Here is a 23554-nt window from a genome sequence, read left to right on the forward strand (position 1 = left end):
TCCAAGAGCTAAGAAAGTAAAGACAATTCTAAGTTCATCCTTTTCCACAGGCGTAGAAAAATAATGGTGTTACCCAAAGACCAGATACCATACTGATGAGGCCTCCAAAGAGCAGTGAGAGACTTTACCTTAGATCTCTTCTGTTTATAGTACTGTTACTCTTTTCACACATGCGTTATAGCTTTATCCAAAGATTATTTGAACATAACTGAAAACTCTATTTTTTCTATGAGAAAAATAAGACCTGTTTTGCTTGTTTGTTTTTTGGAATGGGAAAATTTTTGTAGCCAGTCCTGAAAAACTTTAGAGCAGAAGTTATGACCTGATGGTCACAGCAGTTTTAGCCTGTATAATGGAAACAATGCTTTGTTTTCTGTTGTTATGCTTTTTATTGTAGCCATCTGTATTTTCTATTTCAGTCAAAATAATTATCTTGCAGCAGGAAAAGCGGATGTTGTCCTGTATTCTCATACAAAATGATATCTAGAATCACCTTTTTGATTAAAATCTTATCTGGATTAAAATCAACATGAAGAATGAATCCACTCACCGTCCATAATATTCTGATTTAGCCCTCTCTTTCTAAAACTCTTGAGAATAATATTGTGAGTGACATGCTGATCAAATATCTGAAATGTGTGGCCCTGAGAAGACATAATGCAGTATTAATGTGGCTTCCAAAATTATAATTTGGATTTATATTTGTTAGCAAAAATGCAATCTTTAGAGTAAAGGACGTAATAATCCTGCTCTACTGTTTACTGGCCAGGTTACCCTTCTAGTATCATGTTCAGTTTTGGAGAAAATTCTCTGTGATGTTTAATGTTATGTGTCAACTTGACTGGGCCATGAGGTGCCCAGATATTGATTAAACATCATTCTGGGTGTGTCTGTGAGAGGGTTTCTGCATGAGGTTAACATTTGAACTTTCAGACTGAGCAAAGCAGATTGCCCTCCCCAGGGTGAATGGTCTTCATCTTATCCAGAGATTTTCAACCACTGTGTGGCAAGAACTTATAAAACATGCAATACCTGACTATTAAGTCAGAGGCACTGGTCTCTTTTCCCTTCGACTGTCACATTAAAAAAATGACAACAGCTAACACAACAATAGCCATTCAGTGTGAATGAATAAAAATTATACCTTTTTCCTGTCAGATTGGCAAAAAAATATATTTTTTGTTGTGCCACAGAATTTTAGTAATTAGTTTATGTGTGCCATGAGATGAAAGAGGCTGATAGTTGTGGATCTAATTCACTGAAGTCCCAAATAGAACAACAAAGCAGAGGAAGGGAGGATTTGATCTCTCTGCCTGATTGTCTTTAAACTGAGACAGCCTTCTGCTGTTAGACTCAAATTGATAGTATATCATTGGCTTTCCTGGGTCTCCAGCTTGATGAAGGCTGATCATAGGACTTCTTTGACCTGCATGAACCGATTTCATGTAGTAAGTCTCTAGCTAGCTAGCAATTCTGTTGACTCTTTTTTTCTGGAGGACACAAACCAATACACTCTCTAAGAATGGCATTGGTAAAGTGTAAGTTATTTATAGGCTATGTTGAAGATGGTTATGGGGTATACTTATTATGGGAGTTTAGGCTATAATAACATAGATCTAAACTGTATAATTGTTTCAACATAACATTTTATTTCTAGCTCTCATAAGAGTTCAAGTTGATTGTAGAGATTGGGTTTAGTCCTACACATTCATTTAGAGACCCAGTTTGACAGAGGCTGCTGTTCTCGGTGTGAGGGGTTCCACAGTTAACCTGGGTATTGCCAGCTCAGGCAGCCAGAGGTGTAAAGTACAAAGGTGCAAGCATAGATTCTCATGAGTCTAGCAATAGAGACATTTCATCTCCTATGAAATCTGAGCAGTGAGAGAGTTCTCTGTTTTGCAGTTGGAATAGCTCTAGGGATGAGATGGTATAGAAGTTGAACCTGATAATGAAGTAAAATTTTGCTTGATTGAAAAGAGAAAAGTATTCACAAAAAGAGACAGATACAAGGCAGGAAATCTGAACTTTAAATTTTTGAAATTAAATTATGATGGAATCAAAATAATATTGCTTTCCCTTATGGGACCCGCTCAGGGCTATTTCATAACATTTAATATCAAACAGCATGTGAATCTTATGGATATTGATTTTCATCTCAACAATAATCTCTCTCTCTCTTTCTCTCTCTCTCTCTCTCTCTCTCTCTCTCTCTCTTTTTTTTTTTACTTTTTTATTCTCTAATCCATTAGGATGCCAAATCATTGAGCATAGAACATTCTGTTAAGTCTTCTGTTGCTAGTGCAATGCCTCTAACATAAATGTTTTGAAAAAATATTTCTCAAGGGTGTCCTGATGTCTCATTATCCCCCAACACATACACACAAAATTCTGTTCCAGGTGAAGACTGCTACTTGAAATATATTAAGAGATAGATAGTACCTCAAATCCTTTTTCTCATAGATGAAATATTTTTAGCATAAATTAATAAGAGTCTAAATGATTTTTATCAACTCTTCCTTTAAGAAGGTTTTGATAAGGAGCTTATTTGGAGAGTTTTTGTATGAAGAGAAAGATGCAAAAGAATTAAATAATGGAAGTTGGGGTTTAGAAGCCTTTGACTGCCTCTGTTCAAACTCTAAGTCTTGGTTTAAAGATATTACATTGAATCAGTTCTTTGCCAGAATATAGAACTTAGCTCCCTCATTAGTAAGTATGGAATAGAACTATCCAGCCATGTGTATGTTATAGTATCATATATCCTGCAATCGTATGTCCTGTAGTATGTCATATTTATTAAGGGATGGCGCTGGGATATATTATAAGTTCCCAATGGGATTTAGAAATAATGCAAGGAAACTCAGAACACAGAGGAAATAGACAGTAGTAGCAAACTAAAAAAAGTTCCCTTTATTAGGAAACGTGCTACATGAGAGAACATCTTATTAGATAAGTATCTGTTGATTATAAGTTTAAAAAATTACAAAGGCATACTAGGGCTATCAAGCTTCTATTTGACTCATTTTTAAAGAAAGGGACTGTGAGTTGATTCCAATTCACTTTTGAATAATGTTTGTAATTACTTTTATCTTGGAAAATTTAGAGCTATGTTTTTCCAGAAGAAAACAACAGGTTATTAGTGAATTTTCTTGTACTATTGGCCTCAAGTTGTTCTCTGTTGGCTGCCTCATAGACATGCTGTCCTTCATTTATGCAGATGGCACAGATGACCCGCTATCGGTAGGATTTTGCATCAATTAATGGTACATAATTGAGGAATAACAGATTGAGGTTAGGGGTGCAGTCTGTGATAGAGAACAGAGTTTTCCCAGTCAGAAGTATACTGGCCCATATGGAAATTAAATTTGTGACCTTGACTTCAAAACCACAAGGATTTAATTGAGTTAACTATCTCTGTCACACAATGTCCTATTAATAACTAATTTCTTGTCATTATCACCCCATGATATCTGTTAATGTCATAAATCTCTAAGTTTTACTATTCAAATAATACTGATTCTAGGATGACATTTCTGATGATACTTTTTTTTGATATGGTACAGATTTAGTATTTTCCTGGAATCACTTTAAACTTTTTAACATTATAATTATTAAATACTAGAGTCCCGGTACAAGGATTCATGCACTGGTGGGGTCCCTGGGCCTGGGATCAGGCTGAAATTGGTTCTCCGACATCCCCTGAAGGGTCTCGGATTGCAAAAGGGTGGTTCTTGGGTGACGCACACTGGAATCGGGCTCCCTCTTCTCTGGTTCCGGGTACATCACCCAAGAACCTCAGCTGCCAAGTCACCACAGTTCGGCAGCTCCTGCATTGAGTGTCTGCCCCCTGGTGGTCAGTATGCGTCATAGCTACCAGTCAGATGGACGAACGGTCAGACTGTCACTTAGGCTTTTATATATATAGATAATTTTAAATAGAATTTATAGTTTAAACATATTCTTAAAAGACAATTACAGGAAGTATTTTTAAATTCTAACTCATAAGGGGTAATGCAAAATTGTTATTTGTTATTAATAAAATAATGGCTATCACATTGTTGAGTTTTAAGGAGATATAACATACCCTCACTTTCCTCATTGAAGTTCAGGAACCAATTGAGAAATAAGACACAGGAGTCAGTTTTAATCTTTCCTCATAGGGGTGATTAGGGCAGAATGCTATTTTATTCTATAGGCTAATACAAAAGAGAAAATCTAGGAAAGGCTAAGAAGCTGAGTTTCTTCATTCACCTCTACTAAGTAGAGTGAGGGATGAGGAATTAATTCAAATTTTCTCTAACTGAATTCCCTTCACAAAGAAACTCAGAAAATGGAGGGTCTCTGTCTCCAAACACCATAGTTACATTCTCATAGCAGATGTGCAGCATGTTTGATAATATGCTGAGCAGTTAACCTGGGTGGCCTCAATTCATCTTCCAGGTCTGTCATGAGTCAGGTCTTATTATCTCCAAGAACAGCACAGGGATCGAAGGCCTGAAGAAGTTAGTTAACTTTCTCAAATAGTAAATGACTCATCATGATTGTGAATTCAAGGCTCTGTGATTTCAAACACTATATTCTTTGTTTCTATAATATTATGAAGGAAGTTATTATTATAAATAATAGCAGCAGCCAAATGCCAAGGAGATAGGGGGAAATCGTCCTTTTTGAATGATTGTGTAACTTCAGATGTGCAGAAGTACGTTTTAAGCTGCTAATAAGTTCTATAAATAAAATCTCCAGCTCCCTGTTCCATACACCACTTCCTTTTCACCCTAGCTCTTGTAAGAGATCCAGAGTCAGGTCTAGGAAGCTTGTGTTAGAGAAAATAGGCTATATTTCTTTCACCACTCAGTACTACTTATTCTACATGCATTGTGCAGTCATGCACTGATTAATAACAGACTGTATAAATGGTGGTAGCCCCTTAAGATTATAATGGAGCTGAAAAATTCCTATTTCCTAGTGATGTGGTAACTGTCCTAAAGAAATAGTGCAATGCAATACTCACAAGTTTGTGCTGATGCTGGTGTAAACAAAACTACTGCACTGTCCGTCATATAAAAGTATGGCACATACAATTACATAGTAGGCTATACTGTCTAGGTTTGTGTAAGTACACTCTATGATGTTCATGCAATTACAAAATCTCCTAACGTTGTATTTCTAAGACCATATCCCCATTGCTGGCACATTACTCTATACACATGTTTCTGCCTATTATCTATCTATCTATCTATCTATCTATCTATCTATCTATCTATCAATCATCTATCTGTCTGTCTGTCTGCTGTCTGTCTATCTATCTTCATCATCTTTGTCATTGTTTATTATCTAGATTTAGCATTAAACACATCTTGACAAGAGCTTAGCTTTGTTGTTGTTGTTGTTATTCTTCACCTGAGGATATTTTTTAGAGGGAGTTGAAGGAGGAGGGGTGAAAGTGAGAGAGAAAAGCATTGATGTGAGAGAGAGAAAGATACATTGATTGGTTGCCTCCCACATGTGCCCCAAAGGGGCCTGGGATTGAACCTGCAACCCAGGCACATGCTCTTGACCAGGAATCGAACCTGTGACCCTTTGGTGCCCAGGCAGACGCTCTATCCACTGAGCAACACTGGCCAGGGTGAGCTAAGCTTTTTGATCAATTAACTCTGGTCAATACTTGTGATGTTATTGGTACTCATTTTGACTGATATGAGCAATCTGGAGTTTCTTAGATAACTTTGGTCTAAAAAGTCTGTCTTTAGGTAATCCTGCCATTGATTTTCAATTAAAGTTGTGTATTTTCATAAGAAGTCCCTTATGGTCACTGATCTTAAGTTTCCTCATGGTAAAAATTAACTTGAACATACCATGCAACTCATAATTCCATTCTGAAAATTATGTTTACTTCACATCTCTCTGAAATTTCCCAGCTGTTCTCCAGTCTTAAATATTCTTTCCTTTTTGTGGATCCATAAAACTCCTACTCTTTAATGAAGTCTCAAATATTAAGCTACTCAGTAAAAATGCTTAACTCCTTTTTCCATTTAATATTGTATTTCTTCCATCATCAGTACTTCTATGTACTTTTCATTTCTATTTTTTATTGTGTACCGAAATGAAAAGATTACATCTCAATTATTTATCTTATTTCTCTATTCTCCACACATATTTACTCTGGTATATTTCTTGACATAAAGTAGACATAAAACATATTTATAGAATTGATACTATAATAACCTTATTCAAATCTACCATTCATATAAACATGATTGTACTATTTAATATACCAAATATAATATTTACAAATAAAAATGCTACATACAAAAAGTCATCTGGTGTTGCTATAATAATTCACACCCGATGAATATATTTCTTAAATTATAATTGCTTTCTCTTTTTATTCTGTCACAGACACAATAATTATGTGTTTGAAGAAAGCTTCTGATTTTTAATAATTGTGTGTACTCTCTAATTCCACATCAGCTAAGTAATATTTGGTCGAGTTTATTCAGTAGATGTGTACTTCACATCTATACTGTTTTATTGTCATCTTTTTAGTCTCTCAGCATTCATATTTTCATTTTATGGAAAATGAACTAAGTCACGTAGGTGTCTTTCTATCTCAAGGTTTGAATTAACACTACTCAACAAGCTACCCCATATTTTACTGTTTCCTCAATACTTTATTTTCACATGCATTGCCATTTATTATTTTTCTCTATGGATTTTAATCCTCTTATAACCTACTCATTTCTAAATTTGGCATTCATTGCCCAAATATAATTTGTTTTCTTTTATCATTATCCATATTTCAATACATTTTATTATGCATTATTTAAATATAGCCTATTAATCTTACATGCTATCAGAATATGATAATCTAATGAGGAAAAATGCAGTACAATGTAGACACGATTAACTCATGCATTGTTATTGACATCTAGGAGAACCTTGCAAAACATTGATCAATATATGAAAAGTGTAGTTTAGAGCAAATTATGGATTACATTTCATTATTTAGAAAGATTCTTGCTTGATTTTACCCCCAAACAAGATGTTATAAGTTTCTGTTGTCTACTCAAACACTGGCAATCTAGTCAGAAACCATTCCTGTTAAAAAGTTATTGTGACTTGAGTTCTTTCTATTCTTCATGTATAGCCACAAGGTAATTCTGTGTAATCACAAACTCCAGAGGATTAAAATATGTATCTGGGTTATTAAGGTGGAATTGTATTTTGCAAGACTCATCAAAAGACCATTAAATAGGTAACAACTTGAAATATTTATTTGCCACTTGCAAGATATATTTGCACGCATGTGTGCCTATATATGTGTATACATGTATATAATTTTACTACCTATGACATATGTGCACAGTACTACATCAGTAGTGCATAGTAGTTATGAGTGGATGCTCTCATATCAGACTCCTTATATTTCTCTTTGTTCCATCACATATAAAATTTGTAATCTTGAGCAAATGATTTCATATTTCTCTATGCCATTTTCTTTATCCTTAAAATGCAGAAAATGTCTTCCATTTTTATAAATATTTTATGAGATAATACAAGTAAAGCAAGTCTTCATACACTATTAGATAATGCTATAGGCAAAAGGGACATGAGAATTAAAGCATAAAATTGGTCTTCCATCACTTAAATCTCTATCTTCTTATATAAAATGGAAATGAAGTGAGAGACATATCTTGGAGAAAAAATAAATCATATAATTGATGTATGACAATATTTAAACCTCTTTTCATGTACTAGCTGCTATAATCTTTCTCCCCAAAACTTAATACTTTCTTTCTTTCAAATATGCATTTTAACAAAGCAATATAAATTACTCAAGTACTCAAAAGATAAAAGTTTGAAGACTATCAGCACCACTGGCTGAAGTGTAAGAAAAGTTCACATCAAAGTTTTGTGTTGTTTACATGTTAACTTTTTAACAGGAATGGTTTCTGACTAGATTTGGCTTTTAATATATTTTATCATGCTTCATGTCAATATGGTACTTAATAGAGAAATTAGTTAATGTCAGTGTATGAAGGACCAAATCCCTGGCAAATTCCTCAAAGAGAGAACTTGATAGGGAATGAGAGAGCCATAGGAATATGTGTTTTGTTCTGTTGACTATCCCATTTAAGCCAGATGAGGAAAGAGGAGGGGAAAAATGAGAACATGATATTGTGCCCAAGCCTGGCCCATCAGGTCAGTGTCAAAATCTAGGATAAGAAAAAAATAATAAATTAGGGTTGTTCTGAAAGAAGAGGATTGGTAATTCCCAGTACATTTTTCTGACAATTTCAACAAATTTGGCATGCATTCTTATAAAAATCACAGCCTGCTCTCCTCAGTATTTTTCAAAATATATTTTTATTGATTTCAGAGTGGAAGGGAGAGGTAAAAATAGAAAAATCAATGATGAAAGTAATTGATTGGCTGCCTCCTGCATGATCTCTATCCAGTCTGCAAAACAAGCATGTGCCTTGACCAGGAATTGAACTATGACCTCCTGGTTTATAGGTCAATGCTCAACCACTGAGACGCACCAGCCGGGCAAGCTACTCAGTATTGAATGAACCCTTTACTAATAGGGTTAGGAAATTTGTATGCATTTGCCATTATTTTACTGCTAAAGAAATATAGAGAAAGCATGGTAACTTTCTGCCATTTTATATGGGGAGCTGATATAGGGTTAAGCCTCGGACTGACCTGTTGGCAAAGTCACAAACAGCAGCCCCCCTGTGGGAGCTCACTGACCACCAGGGGGCAGCTTTTGCATTGAGCATCTGTCCCCTGGTGGTCAGTGCGCATCATAGCAACTGGTCGTTCCACCAGTCATTCCTCCATTTGGTCAATTTGCATATTAGGGTTTTATTATATAGGATTTTTATAATATATCACAGTGGAAAAGAACTCTTAGGAACCTAGAATTGTACACTAGAAGAGATGATTTTTTTCTTATCAGTCCCATCACTTGGTGATGGCAGTGAATTCCTTTGAGTTTAGGAATTTGAGTATCCTACCATCTTCTGCTTTCAAGTAAAGAGTTCTGATTATTTTTTAAGTAATGGTCTGATGATGTTAATATATAACTTCATGGATTCTGCACAGTATCTTGAGAAGTTAGTAATCTAGAGCCATGGACAAATGAGCAATGAGAAGTCAGACACAAGAAGACAATTTCCTAGATCATTGGGAGAAGATTTAATCATTAGCTGCAGATGTAAGCTCAAGGCATATTGCCAGGAAGCTCAATACAGAGTGTTCAAAAGGTATTCCATGTAAGCTTAGTTCAGGACCTTTCCAGTAAAGTGACATCCCTCTATTTAGTAATCACAGACTCTCTATGATCTCATGGTAACAGAAAGAAAATAAACCATGTCTTAAAAAAATGCAGGAGTGTTGATTCCCACTGACATTAAAAGAAAAGTTGATGCGACATCTCAAATATTTTACAAAAAATAATGTCTATGTCCTATAAAAAGGAAGCCAAAAAATAGATTTTCATTTTAAAGCAAAACAACTGCAAATATAAAAACTGTATCATTATGTGACAAAATGGTAGAGTTCTATTTCTTATTCTAAAAGACAAATATAAATGTGTTACTTATGTATCCCTCTTTTTAGGTCATACTAACATGGATGGTATTTAGTCTGAGATACAAAGAATGCTGTTATAAAACATCTGTGTGGAATTCGAAGGAACACTTTAAGTGGATGGTATTGTAAGAGGCAGATATGGAGAATACTGTGATGATTGTTCTCTAATTTGTGCATGTGCAAGTCATTGATATGGCCCCAATTCTAGGATAATGCTGGAGTAGTGAGCATATTAACAGAATAATAAAAGGGGTTGGGGGTTAGATGACAGACTGAATGGAAACATTGCAGAAGGCATGTGGGCACAAAATAGTTGTGACTGAGCAGCCAGATCTGATTTTTAATGAGTATAATTTATTCTAAATTTATGTAGATGCTGAGTAGAAACTGATGAACTTCTTCTGTGTTGGGTGCAGAAATTATGTTTGTAGGAAATTCTAAACTCCTGAGTGGGTTTCCTATTAGATTTGTTTGAGGGGAAATGACAAAATCCAAGATATTTGATTGGAACTAACATAATGAAAAAGTCATTTATTTTCAGATAGATTGTACAAATGTGACAAATTCCAAATTATAATAAGCATTTCCACCTTTTCTCAGGGCTCACTCATTCGAGGTTATCTTTCTATTCATCATATGTTACCTCAGTTACCAAGGGGAAGAAATTTTACTAATTGGCCTTGCTCTGCACATAACACAATATTACATGGTAGAAATACTTATTCTACCCTAGTTTAGAACTTTTAGCATGAACTAGCTATTAAATATGGTAGAAGATTAATTCTCTTTTGGTTTGCTTACTGGTACAAGTTTTAAGTTGTTCTCTGATGGTTTATGTCAAATTTTCCACATATTTTTTGCAGAATCAAAACACAAAAACCTTTAGGTCAAAATCTCAAAGTTACAATTTCTTGTTTTCAATAACTTGTTATATAAATTTGACAATTCATTTATTTCTGACTCCCTTTCTCATCTTAGAAGAGGAAATAACTGTGACTCACCTTTATTCTTACTGACATTTTAAAGAATTAATGACTATAAAACACTTCCCAAACATAAAGCAATAGATATTCTTTAAAAGTTTTAAAAATGTCTTTTTCATAATACAATTTACACTGCCTATTTGTATTTGTTAGAAATGTTCATTTATTTGTAATATATTTTAAAGAAAATGAAATTGTTTACAGGCAAAAATAAATGTCATAGTCAAAGAAATAATTAAAAGCTTCAAGCTAGAGTTTTAATTTTTATCCCTTTGTGTATAGACTGTATGCAATACTCCATACTTTTATTTATTAATTTTCATAACATTGACACATAAATGAAAGATGTTAGAACTCATATTGTGTGCATATTTGACAAGGTCTAACAGAATTGTTTGCAAAATTTTATTGAAATCCCTGCTTTCATTTATCTTTGTTAGCACAAGCCTCAGAAATCAGTGGTATGGAATTCTTGTATAATTTAACTCTAAGAGAATTAAGTGTGCAGGTGTTCAGAGAATAGCCTATTTTTCTAAGTAAATAAAATCTTTTGGCAGAAAATATGTTATTTTTATTACCTTATAAAAGAATATTCAATTGGGTTGATTTATTTCTAAAAGAAAAAGCAAAAAATGTATTGCAAAGAAGGAGATGAGAAACCAAGAACCAAAAAATGCAATTATTTGCTAGTAATCTAATAAACTTGAATTAGTAAACAAGTTGCTTGAATAGTTACAATAGGCATTTTATAGCTGTAACACTCCAAGGTTGCTGTCTTAAACAATGGCGTGTGCACCCTGAAGTTGATTTCAAAGATTTTAATCTCTGGCCATTCTTCTCCTTGCTTTGCACAGCAAATCCATAACACAACATTCACAATTTGGAGAGTGGAGGGAAACTTAGAAAAGATAGCCCTTGTAAAAACTTGAAGTGTTCCTTCCTCTCCACTTGTTAGGCTGGGCCTCGTGTAAACTTTCCTAGACAAATGAGTTTCAAGTGCATTTTGAAAGGTCTATACAGAAAGAAATTTAGTACTTTCCATTTTCATCGCTTGCAGTCCTGATGGAATTTTTTTTTCTTTTAGCCACCCTAAATGTCTTATACAACATTTCAAGCTCACTTATTCTTGTTCTGCCCTCTGTGGCATTAGAGTACCGATCAGCACCTTCTATGTAATAATCCTTCATGTAATTGAAAACCAACTTGTTTCCCCAGCCTATTTTCCAACTTAAATAATATTAGTTCCCTTAACCTTTCCTCTGAGATTCTATTTTCCAAGCTATTAATCATGTTTATTGCTTGTCCTTAAACCTTCTTTGAGTTTTCCAAGGTCTTTTTAACTTAGTGAGTCCAGGCCTGTGCACAGCACTGTTATTATGCTAGAATTACTTCTCACATTGTGTGCATTGTTCTTCTGCTTCTATGTCCAGATAATTTTAATTTCTAATTCACTTTTAAAATGAGACTCTTACACTATTGTAGTCATTATTGTTGTTGCCTTATTGCCCCAAATCCATTCTCTCCCATACAATGATCAAAGGGTTTACTTCTAAATAAACTGCATTTGTTTAATCCTGAAACTTTCTGGTTTTGAAAATAAAAACAAAACAAACACCTCACCTAACTTAGTATTTATTTTTCCAATTATAATGTGTTTGAGATATATATATATATATATATATATATATATATATATAAAATTTTATATCAAAAAGACACTGGTATCAGATTCCCAGATGGCTGCAGAGTATGTAGAAGTTATACTCACCTGCTCTGAGTGCCAAACTGCATTTATAGCTAAATTATAGAGCAATCAATCTGAATAACCAACTGAAGGCTAGCTGAACTGAAATATAACCAAGGAATCACAGAAGAAGCCACATAGAGAATGGTAAAAAGTGAAAAGATGGGAAAACAGCTGGCGCCCACACCCACCTGCAGCAGTTGAGAAGCCAGGGGGATATCTTAGCTGCAAAACTCCCTTTCCCCAGGAGCTTGGAGTCTCAACCTCATGCAGGGATTCCCTACCTTACAGCAATGGAGATGGGGAGAGGAGCTCACATAGCGTCTGGTGGTGAAAATCAGTGGGGATTTAGTCCTCCTGGGAGAAAAGTGAATCTGCTAGAGACTCAGAGGCCATCTTCCTAAGGTTGAGCATTTCTCTTCTTATAGCATCAGTGTGGGGAGTGCACTGCCTAGTCCTCCAACTACTGGCAACACCCCTCTTCTGTGTTCAGGTCCTGCAGAAGGGTCTGCTGGCTGCACTCAGCAAGAACCTTTAGGAAGCTCTTTTTCTAGAGAAGCTCTTGGCTTCTCTAGAGACTAAGACAGTGATTGAACTGTAGCTTTGGAAAAGGGGTCACTATTCCCCACCTTGAGCTCACAGCTCTTCCCTCTTCCACCTGTCTAATCAGTTGTCCTCTCCTTCAACTCCCTGTGATCCCACCCTGCTGAGTTCAGTACTGCAGGGGGCTCAGAGTACCCCTCAGAGCTGGGACTTTTGGAATGCTCCTCCTAGGGAGGCTTTTGTTCAGGAATCGAATAGAATGGGTGGGAGCTGGGTTGTGTGGCTACATTGTGGGAGGCCACTCCTATCTCCCATTGCAAGCTCAGCCTGCCTATTCTCCCAATGGGAGAGTCATTTGACCTGCCTTTCTGGCAGCTGGGAGCCCCACCTTGCTGAGCCTAGTCCCATGGGGGAATCTGAGAGCTGTTCAGAGATGCAACCTTCTGTGCTTATCTGAGGCTCTTGCCTAGGAAGGGGAAGAGGTGCCTGCTCCCTTCCAACAGGCTTATTGGCTCCACTGCCAAAAGGAGATTGTTTGCATCTGCCTCCCCAAGTCCTGGTAGCCCTGTCCTGCTGAGCTCAGCTCAACTTTTCAGGGAGAAGGGAGTGACGCTCAGAGCTGGAACATTTGGAAGGTGCCCCTTCAAAGGCCATTGCCTCGGGCCTGGATGAAGCACTTACCCTTCTCCTACAGGCTCAGCTGGCACCACACAATGAGAAATTCTTTTGATCTGTCCTCCCTGGTGGCTTTTCCCTGCTGAGCTTACTCCTGCAGAGGAGATAGCTGGCTGCACCCAATCTCAACCAGCTGCATGTGCTTCCTGAGGAAGCTAGAGTTGGAGACTCTAGCAGAGACTAAGTGGCATGGCTTGGAAGTAAGGGCCATATTCCCCTCATTGAGTGCCTGGCCATGTGGCCTTCAAGTAGGGAATACAATAGCCCTGTCCTCCTGACCACAATCATCCTGTCCTGCTCTACTCTTCTCGTGACTTATGGACAGGTCTCTGGGTGGCAGTCAGCCTGGGTACACCCTACAGTCTTTCTTTGGAAGGCTCTGAAAAAAGATTAGACAACCTCATGGGGAGGTGGAGTAGCTGACAGGTGCAGGTAGACATCAAGGAGCCTCAGACCTTGTACAGATCTTCTCTCATCTCTAATCTGGAGGAAGTCAAACCTTGTACACAGTGTGGCCCTTACATGCACACCCAGGCCCAATAGATGCAGCTACAAACAGTAAACAGTGTGGTAGCTCCAGCCCTATCTGGTTTTGCTCAATGGATAGAGCATAGGCCCACAGACTGAAGGGTCATAAGTTCCATTCTGGTCAAAGGCACATACCTCAGTTGCAGGCTCAAAACCTGCAGGAGGTAACCAATCGGTATGTCTCTCTCACATCAATGTTTCTCTCTCTGTCTCTCCCCATCCCTTCCATTCTCTCTAAAAAAAATATCAATGGAAAAATATCCTTGGGTAAGGATTAACAACAACAAAAATTAGTGTGGTAGCTCCAGATGGGTAGCCCATGACCTGTTACACATGTCTGATATCAGCATAACCCACAAGAAAAATTCCTGGAGCCCAGAGCTTGGGTGATCTGGAAAATTGCATCCCTAAGCTCAACATGACACCTACATCATAAAGTTGTCATAAAAAGTTTGGGAGTCATAGAAAATCTGAATATACAGAAACAAAATGGGAAGACAAAGAAATATGCCCCAAGTGAAAGAACTAGATAAATCCCCAGAAAAAGAATTAAGTGAAATGGAAGCAAACAGGATACTAAATGCAGAGTTTAAAACAATGGTTATAAGGATGCTCAAGGACCTTAAGGGAAGAATGGATGATCTCAGTGAGGACTTAAATAAAGATATAATAAACATTAAAAAGGACACAGAAACCATTAAAAAAACAGTCCTAAATGAAAACAACAGTATCTGAAATGAAGACTACACTAGAAGGAATCAACAATAAGATAAATGAAGCAGAGGACTGAATCAGTGAATTAGAGGACAAGATAACAGTGAGAACCCAAGCAGAGTATCAAAAAGAAGAGAACTTTAAAACATGAAGAAAGTCTCTGGAATAACATCAAGTGTAACAACATCTGCATCATAGGGGTACTGGAAGGAGAAAGTAGGCAAGGGATTGAGAACCTGTTTGAAGAAATAATGGCTGAAAACTTTTCTGACCCGATGAAGGAAAAAATTACACAAGTTCAGAAAGCTCAGAGAGTCCCAAACAAGAGGAACCCAAAGAGACCCACACCAAGACACATCATAATTAAAATGGCAAAGGTTAAAGACAGAGAGAATCTTAAGAGCAGCAAGAGAGAGAAAGTTAATTACCTAAAGAAAAGCTCCCATATGACTATCAGCTGATTTCTCAATAGAAACACTTTTGAGGGGTTGGCATGAAATATTCAAACTTATGAAAAGAAAGGACATACAACCAAGACTACTCTATCCAGCCTATCATTTAAAATTAAAGGTGAAATTAAGAGCTTCCCATATGGAAAAAAAAGCTAAAGGAGTGTGTTACTACCAAACCAGTATTGCAAGAAATGTTAAAGGACCTTCTTTAAGAAGAGAAAGGGAGGGATGGGTGGGGAGAACCATAGGCATAATGAATAAAGTGGCAATAAAATAAGTAACTATCAGCAATAACCTTAAATGTAAATGGATTAAATGCTCCAATGAAAAACATAGGAGAGCTATATGGATAAGGAAACAAGAGCCATATGTATGTGTCTACCAGAGACCCAGCTCAGAACAAAAGATACACACAGGATGATAGTGAATGGTTGGAAAAAAATATTTAATGCAAATGGAAATGAAAAAAAAGTAGGGGTAGCAATAGTTATATAAGACAAAATGGACTTCAAAACAAAGACCATAACAGTGAAAACAATGTTACTACATAATCATAAAGGGATTGATCCAAAAATAACATATAATCCTTGTTAAAATATTTGCAATCAACATAGGAGCACCTAAATATATAAAGAAAATCTTGGTGAACATTAAGGGAGAGATTGACAGCTATCCATACAGACCTTAGGGGATTTTAACACCCTACTGACATCAATGGATAGATCTACCAGACAAAAATTCAAAAAGGCAACAGCAACTTTAAAAGACACTGGACCTGATGGTTTTAATTGATATTTATAGAATATTTCATTCCAAAGGAGCAGAACATACACTTTTCTCAAGTGCACATGGAACATTGTCTAGTAAGGACCACATGTTAGGCCACAAAACAAGTCTCCATAACATAAAGATATTGAAATCATATCAAGCATTTGCTCTGACCACAAAGGTATGCAACTAGAAATCAATTACAATAAAAAATGCAAAAACATTCAAACCTGTGGAGGCTAATTAACATGTTATTAACAATGAATGGGTTTCTATATGATATTTGTCTTTCTCTGACTGGCTGGCTTATTTTACTTAGGATAATCATCTCCAGGTCCCTCCATGTTGTCTCAGAGGGTAATAGATCCTTCCTTTTTACAGCTGCATAGTATTGCATTGTGTAACTGTACCACAGCTTTTTTATCCATTCATCTACTGTTGGGCATTTGGGCTGTTTCCAGATCTTAGGTAATGTAAATAACACTGCTCTGAACATAGGGGTGTGTGAACATATTCTTTCTGATTGGTGTTTTGGGGTTCTTAGGATATATTCCTAGAAGTGGGATCACTGGGTCAAATGGGAGTTCCATTTTTAATTTTTTGAGAAAACTTAACACTGTTTCCCACAGTGGCTGCACCAGTCTGCATTCCCACCAGCAGTGTACAAGGGTTTCTTTTTCTCCACATCCTCGCCAACATTTGTCGTTTGTTGATTTATTGATGGTGGCCATTCTGACAGGTGTGAGATTGTACTTCATTGTCATTTTAATTTTCATCTCTCTGGTGATTAGTGATGTTGAGCATTTTTTCATATGTCTTTTGGCCATCTGTAAGTCCTCTTTGGAAAAATGTCTATTCAGCTACTCTGCCCATTTTTTAATTGGTTTGTTTGTCTTACTTTTGTTGAGTTGTATGGGTATTTTATATATTTTGGAAATTAACCCCTTACCAGGTGTATCATTGGCAAATAGTTCTCCCATATAGTGGGATCCATTTTCATTTTGATGTTGGCTTCTTTTGCTGTAAAGAAGCTTTTTAGTTTGATATAGTCCCATTTGTTTATTGTTTCCTTTATTTATCTTGTTTTAGGCAATGTACCTGTGAAAATTCTGCTATGTGATATGTCTGATATTTTTGCTGCCTACTTTTTTTCTAGGACTTTTATGGTTTCATAGCTAACATTTAAGTCTTTATCCATTTAAGTTTATTCTTGTGTATTGAGTAATTTGGTGGTCTAGTTTCATTTTTTTTGCACATACCTGTCCAATTTTTCCAACACCATTTATTGAAGAAACTATCTTTACTCTATTTTATGTTCTTTCCTCTTTTGTAAAATATTAATTGAGCATAATGGTGTGGGTCCATTTCTGGGACAAACTGACAAATCTCAGAGGGAAGGGGGAAAGGGGAAGCAAGAAGAGATGAAACAAAGAGCTCATATGTACATATGCATTGCCTATAAACAAAAACCACAGGGTGATGAAGGCCTGGTGCAGGGCTGAAAACAGGTGGTGGGGGGCAAGGGGAAGTAAGGGGGGACATCTGTAATACTCTCAACAATAAAGATTAAAACAACAACAACAACAAATATCTGACTATTTTAAGAAATGTGTGTGTTCTTATGAGCCAAAGTGCTCAAACAATGGAAGTGCTTAGTTTCATGCAAAAAGTGTGATTCCCTATTATTTGCTTTTGGTTTGTTTCTGTAGTTTGCAAAATAAAATTTAATGGAAGTATACTTTAAAAAATACAAAAATTTCACTTGTTAACTTATATCTGGGAATTCAACCTTGAACAGGAAATAGGAGGAATATAGCATTCTTCTTGAACTCTGTGTTCCCAGCCTGAGAGATGTCCCTGAGATTAAGCCATAGATAGTACCTGAGATCCAGGCTTAATGCTTGCAGGAGGAACATGTGGTCTCTTTCAGATGACTACAGCATCATAAATAAAGTCTTTTGGAACTTAGGGAAAAAAAATATTTACATATTTTGAGAGACAGCAATTAAACAAATGTGTCAAAATGATAATAATTTATGAAACTATGTGAAGATTATATTGAAATACTGCAACTTTCCTGAAAATTTAACTTTGAAAAACTTAAAAAAAATTATTAAAAATTAATTAGAAAAAAACAACAAGATCAAGGAAGAAATCAAAAGTTACCTGGAAACAAATGAAAATGAAAACACACCCATAATCTAATAGACATGGCAAAAGCAGTCCAGAGAGGGAAGTTCATTACTGGCCTACTTCAAGAAGCAAGAAAAATCTCACACAATCTAACCCTGCACCTAAAAGAACTAGAAAAAAAGAACAAACAATAAAGCCCAGAGAAAGTAGAAGGAAGGGAATAATAAGGATTAGAGAGGAAATAAATAATACAGAGATGAAAAAGAACAATACAAAATATCAGTGAAACCAGGAGCTGGTTCTTTTAAAGGATCAACAAGATTGATGAACCTTTAATGAGACTAATAAAGAAAAAAAGAGGAGTCAAGACAGTCTCTTCAGTAAATGGTGCTGGGAAAATTGCTCAGATACATGCAAAAAAATGAAACTAGATCACCAACATACAACATACACAAAAACAAACTCAAAATGATTGAAGGACTTAAATGTAAGATGGGAAGCCATAAAAATCTTAGAAAGACTCTATAGGCAGCAAAATTTCAGATATATGTCAGAGCAATATCTTTACTGATACCACTCCTAGGGCAATGGAAACTAAGGAGAAAATAAACAAATGGAACTACATCAAAATAAAAAGCTTCTGCACAGCAAAAGAAACCATCAACAAAACAATAAGAAAGCCCACTGCATGGGAGAACATATTTGCCAATGCTATTTCAGATAAGGGTTTAATCTCCATAATGTACAGGGAACTCATACAACTTAACAAAAGGAAGATAAACAATCCAATCAAAAAATGGGCAAAGAACCTAAATAGACAGGTTTCAAAAGAGGCCATACAGAAGGCTGAGAGACATATGAAAACATGCTCAAAGTCACTAATCATCCAAGAGATGCAAATCAAAACAACAATGAGGTTCCTTCTCACACCTATTAGAATGGCTATCATCAACAAATCAACAAATGACAAGTGCTGGCGAGGATGTGGAGAAAAAGGAACCCTCATGCACTCCTGGTGGGAATGCAGACTGGTGCAGCCACTGTGGAAGACAGTATGGAGTTTCTTCAAAAAGTTAAAAATGAAACTCCCATTTGACCCAGTAATCCCACTTGAAGGGCTATATCCCAAGAAACCAGAAACACCAATCAGAAAGGACATATGCACCCCCACGTTCATAGCAGCACAATTACAATAGCTAGGATATGGAAACAGCCTAAGTGCCCATCAGCAGATGAGTGGATTAAAAAACAGTGGTACATCTACACAATGGAATACTACGCTGCTATAAAAAAGAAGGAACTTTTACTATTTGCAACAGCATGGATGAACCTGGAGAGCATTATGCTAAGTGAAATAAGCCAGTTGGAGAAAGATAAATATCACATGGTCTCACTCATATGTAGGATACAATGAATAACATAAACTGATGAACAAAAATAGATCCAGAGACTAAGAAACACTGATCAGACCATCCAACCTCAGGCAGAAGGCATGGGGGGGGCTATTGGGTGAGGGGGTAGGAGATCAACCAAAGGACTTGTATGCATGCATATTATCATAACCAATGGACACAGACACTGGGGCAGTGGGGGCTTATCCTGGGCGGGGATGGGAGTGGCGTGTGGGGGGGTCAATCGGGGAAAAAGGAGACATATGTAATACTTTAATAAATTAAAAAAAGGAAAAGTAAAGCTGTGGTACATTAACCCAATGGAATACCACTCAACCATTAAAAAGGAAAGATATCTTACTTTTTGCAACAGCATGGATAGACCTAGAGATTATTATTCTAAGTGAAATAAGACAGTCAGAGAAAGGCAAATACCATATAATCTCACTTTAATGTGGAAACTAATGAAAAAAATAAGCTGATGAACCAAATAGAAACAGAGGATAGGGAGAATGGGGGACTGGATGAATGAAAGTGAAAGGATTAAACAAACACACATACATTATAACAGACACAGACAGCAGTGTGGTATTATTCATAGGGAAAGGGGGTAGGGTAGGAGATGGACAAAGTGGGGGGAATGGGGACAGAAAGAAACTTTTCTTAGGGCACTGGGTGCACAATGCAGTGTGCAAACAGTGTTTTGTTGAGTTGTACACTTGAAGCCTATATGATTTTGTGAACCAATGTCACCTTAATAAATTCAAGTAGAAAAAATGAACAGAACTTGCCACCTCTAATTATTTCAATGAACACAAGAGGATACAAAACACGCCTATACACACACACACAAACGCACACAAACTGATTTGCTTGGAGGAAAAATAAATTATTAACTGGTAAAAACAGGTGTTAAAATGATGAGGTATAGCTCCTCCCTTATCTTGGACAAAAATATACTGAGACTCTGATTCGTTAAGTTCTATTTTTCTAGAGAAAAATATAGATTAATCAAAGGCCTGATTATGTATCCCTCACTTGTTTTACTTATTCTGAACAGTAAAAACATTTGGAATTCCTCTGAGTCTCTTTCCAATTCTGCTGAATCTTACAATTCTTGCTCTTCCTTTAGATTACAAATTGATCCCATTGTTATGTGCCTCTTGTTTGGAGTCTTTTGTCTTAACTTGCTTTCCAAGAATCCATAAGCTATATGAAATTCTTAAAACCTAAATACAAATTTGTGAAATTGTATGCTAAGTGGCATAATTCTCATTTATTTAATCTTCACAATATTTTTTATATGAAGCCCTTAGGTATAAAGTTCAAATATATAATCTCGTGAATTCTCACTCATAACAAGTCACAATTAGTTACTGTTATTATCATGTCTGCTGTTTATAAAGGTAACAAACAAGTGGTGAAGCTGGAATTTTATCCCAGGTACTAAGCCACCCAGCAGGGCAGAAATGGTATTTAAAATGCAATTCATGTTAGAAGGCATACCTAACTGATCCAATATCAGCCATTCAATACATTGCTTGTCAGTTCTCTTTGGGGGGAAAAAATAAATGAAAGTCTTCACCAGTGTTTTTCTGCTACAATTATTTGTCTATTTTTTAACAATTTATTGTATCATTCGTTTACAAAATATGGTCACATTGTTTACACTCCTTTTTAATTGCTCCAAAAATAATGATGTATTAGATAGGTTTAACCTCTATTTAAAAATAATACTAATTGACACATTACATTTCTCAACTATATATCATTTTGCCAAATAAAATTGTAAAATAATTACTCATGATACATTATAATTTTAGTTATTTGTCAAAAACTTTAAAATGAATTCTCTTATGCTGAATTTTTAATAATTAAGAACTTCTGAGAGTATTCTAATACTAAGTTACAGTCCCAAACTGTCTACCTTGCTTTTATCAAAGATTGCATTTCTCTACTTTCCATCCCAAACCTAAGACCAGGCTAAATCAGTACTGGCACCAATATTTATGATCACACTCTCCATGGCCAGACAAATTGGAAGTATGTATATAAGGGAAATGCATGACCTTTTACTTAATCTTTTAATTTAGACTGTTAATATAGGGATTGCTTCAGGATTGAATGTGCATTGGCAGACCTATAGTGAAGATTTAGTGAATAATGTGGCTGCAGCAGCAGCTGGGTTTTGGGTCTGCCAACAATCAACCTAGAGCTTCATAGGCAGCTGGGGCAGGTGTTAGTGATGGAAAGCCTTTTATTATATTACAATAGTTCTAGCAACTAGACCTATGTTCCTGCCATTCCAGTCCTGGTTCCCACTTTGTTTTCTCCAGTTTTCCAGCAGGTTTTTAAAAGTTTTATATCACCCCCAACAGCTTTACTACCACCTCTCTCTCCAGGCCAGATGAAGAAGTAATGCACAAAACTGTAGTAGTTCATTTTGTGGTGTGCGTTAGAAGCATAACCATAATTTAAACATCCTGCCAGTAGTTCTTTTAATAACAAAGTGACCCCAGACATAACTGCAAACTCTACTCTGTTTTGTAATAAAAGGGATGTATTATCTTTTTCTCAAACACTAAATCAATAAAATTGATGGAGAGCCTACATATAAGACATTTTTATAATAACCATTTAGAAGTAGTTTTCCTGTCTTTAAGGAGCTTAAAGTCATTTCGGGAAGCGGGCTATAAACTATGAAATAAAACTAACAATGGATGCTAGCACTTGACCAGTGTAAATTAATGGTTATAGATACCAAACGCTATAGAAGTTTCAAGGTGAGAGAAAGTATACAGAAAATTCACATAAACAGACTGTGGAGTTGGTAAGGCATAAAGATAATTAGAATTCAGATAAAACATAGTGTAGAATTAACATCTATTCCAGTTTATACAGTACATGGCCTGTATATGACAACAGCAGGAGATAATATGAGGAAAGTAATGAAGCGGTGGTGATGACAGGGTAACAATAATTATAGTAACAATAATAATGATATTAATAGTTAAAATGTGGGAACTAACTTTGAGTTAATCACTATGCTCTAAATGGCGTCTAGTTTAATCCTCAGAACACTCATAGCAGGGAGTATGATTTTCTAAATCTTCTGTGGAAGGAAATGGAGGTGTAGAAAGAGTCAATATTTGCATAAGGACAGGTTTCCTTAGTGGTGAAGCCAGGGCTTGTCTCTAGAACTCTCTGATGTTAAAGCCTTTGCATTTAGTAAGGGTTCACTTGATCCTCTGAGGAGCAACTTAAGCCATGGGGCCTGAGGACACAGCTAGGTCAAAAGGAAATTCTTTAAGAGGATTAATTTGTCAGATAGATAGACATATAGGGATATAGATGTATGTCTCAGATAGATATATCTATACCAAATAGAGGTACATCCGAGTGGGGAGAGACAAAAGTCATTTGGAGAACCATGGACTACCACTTGGGCTTTAGAGCTCATTCTGGCCAACTTGTTTTTCCCAAATACAGCAGGCACCTTAGGGCCACTCTAGGGGTTGTTCCAGCTGCCTGAGATGTCCATGTTATTCTTTCTTCCCCTGGATGTACACGTGATTCTCTTTCAAAGTTTTACTCAAATGTCACTTCTCAAGGGAGCCTCTGAAACTTCTATTAAATTGTAACCAGTGATGAAGCTGAGATTTCATCCTAGGTACTGAAACATCAGAGCTCATGTATTCTAACTAAACCACCCAGTAGGGCAGCATTGGTATTTAAAATGCAAGTGAAGGCACACCTAAGTGGTCCTCCATCAGCTACCCAGTACATGGCTCATTCATTCTCTTTGCACTTCTTATTAATTCCCTAGGCACTTCTGATCTCACATATGTTATTCCAATCTTCCCTTTTGTCCACAACATTTTCACCTTTTAACATCCTATCTAATAAAGAGGTAATATGCAAATTGACCATCACTCCAGCACACAAGATGGCTGCCCCCATGTGGTCAAAGATGGTCAGCAGTGGAAGGCAGTTAGGGGTGACCAGGCCAGCAGAGGAGGGCAGTTAGGG

Source organism: Myotis lucifugus, unplaced genomic scaffold (assembly GCF_000147115.1).
Source record: "Myotis lucifugus unplaced genomic scaffold, Myoluc2.0 scaffold_286, whole genome shotgun sequence".
Lineage (NCBI taxonomy): Eukaryota > Metazoa > Chordata > Mammalia > Chiroptera > Vespertilionidae > Myotis > Myotis lucifugus.